The following is a 2,044-nucleotide window of genomic DNA, read 5'->3' as shown; positions in this document are numbered from 1 at the left end:
GTAGAGACGGGGTTTCACCGTGTTAGCCAGGATGGTCTCGATCTCCTGACCTCGTGATCCCCCCGTCTTGGCCTCCCAAAGTGCTGGGATTACAGACTTGAGCCACCGCGCCCGGCAAGAGTGACTTTTATTAAAGGAAAAATAGAAAGTGATGATCTTATCCTACAAGGCCTTGTGTTTCCCTCAGAATTTACAGCTGGGTGTGTCATATCAAAAATGAAAATAAAGACAGGCACAGTGGCTCACGCTTGTAATCCCAGCACTTTGGGAGGCTGAGACAGGCAGATCGCTTGAGCCCAGGGGTGTGAGACCAGCCTGGGCCACATGGGGAGACCCCCTCTCTACAAAAAATACAAAAATTAGCCAGGCACGGCAGCACACACCTGTAGTTTCAGCTACTTGGGAGGCTGAGGTGGGAGGTTTGCTTGAGGCCAGGAGGTCAAGGTTGCAGTGTTCACACCACTGCACTCCAGCCTGGGTGACAGAGTGAGACCTTGTCTCAAAAAAGAGATAAATTTTTAAAAATTAAGGTTATGGGAAGAACATTTCCTTAAATAATATCCTTTAATGCCTATTGTTCATAATGTCAGATATGAGCTGACTTAGGAAACAAATTAGAAAGGAAATCTAGGAATGCAGGAAACGAGGCTCCATATCTCACAGGTCAACTCTTACTCGCTGAGGCATGGGGAATCTTGTGAGTTTTGGTTTTGAAACTCATTCATGGTAGCTGCTACAACAACAAGTAAACATCACCCCACAGAGTGAATAAATAGTTAAAGAGAATTGCAAAGTATGCTCTACTGGAGAACCTGAACCCTTTCTATGTCCCCTAAGGGATTTCTTTTTTTTTTTTTTTTTTTTTGAGATGGAGTCTCGCTCTGCTGCCCAGGCTGGAGTGCAGTGGCCGGATCTCAGCTCACTGCAAGCTCCACTTCCCAGGTTTACACCATTCTCCTGCCTCAGCCTCCAGGGTAGGTGGGACTACAGGCGCCCGCCACCTCGCCCGGCTAGTTTTTTGTATTTTTTTAGTAGAGACGGGGTTTCACCATGTTAGCCCGGATGGTCTCGATCTCCTGACCTCGTGATCCGCCCGTCTTGGCCTCCCAAAGTGCTGGGATTACAGGCTTGAGCCACCGCCCCTGGCCCCCTGAAGGATTTCTATGAAGGAATCTGTGTATGGCAGGAAAGAGACAGAGTGACAACACAAAGGTTTACAGGCTTTTTCCATAAGTGTTCCTCACCATAAATGACCCACCCAAAGCTCATCCAGCTCCTTCCTTTCCACAACTGATCTAAAGTCACCAGGAAGGAAAATGAGCCAAAATACATAATGGCTACACCCTAAGAGGGGTTATCAAGTTTCTTTGGCACTGGACTACTTGAATGTGAGCCCCCACCTGTCACTGGCCATCATTTGTGGGCTGAGGGCATGTCTTAGATTCCCACACTCTCATCATCTATGTACAAAGAGGAAGGCAAGGGAGCCCAACTCACAAAGGTTCTGTGAGTTTCATGTGGGGACAATAAAATCACTCAGAACAATATGTTAACAAAAAGAGTCAAATTCTGTAAAATATTTGAAGAGATTTATTCTGAGCCAAATACGAGTGACCATGGCCTGTGACACAGCCCTCAGGAGGTCCCGAGAACATGTGTTCCAAGTGGCTGGGGTGCAGCCTGGTTTTGTACATTTGAGAGAGGCATGAGACATCAATCAAATACATTTGAGAAATACATTGGCTTGGTCCAGAAAGGCGGGACAATTTGAAGGGGGGTGGGGTTCCAGGCTATAGGTACATTTAAACATTTTCTGGTTGACAATTGGTTGAGTTTGTCTAAAGACCTGGGATTAATAGAAAGGAAATGTTTAGGTTAAGATTAAAGATTGTGGCCGGGCGCGGTGGCTCATGCCTGTAATCCCAGCACTTTGGGAGGCCGAGGTGGGCAGATCACCTGAGGTCGGGATCGAGACCATCCTGGCTAACACGGTGAAATTCTGTCTCTACTAAAATACAAAAAATTAGCCGGGCGTGGTGGCGGG

The sequence above is a fragment of the Colobus angolensis genome, unplaced genomic scaffold (assembly GCF_000951035.1).
Source record: "Colobus angolensis palliatus isolate OR3802 unplaced genomic scaffold, Cang.pa_1.0 Scaffold392, whole genome shotgun sequence".
Taxonomy (NCBI): Eukaryota; Metazoa; Chordata; class Mammalia; order Primates; family Cercopithecidae; genus Colobus; species Colobus angolensis.
The sequence above is the reverse complement of the archived record's forward strand: the minus strand, read 5'-3'. Positions refer to the sequence as shown.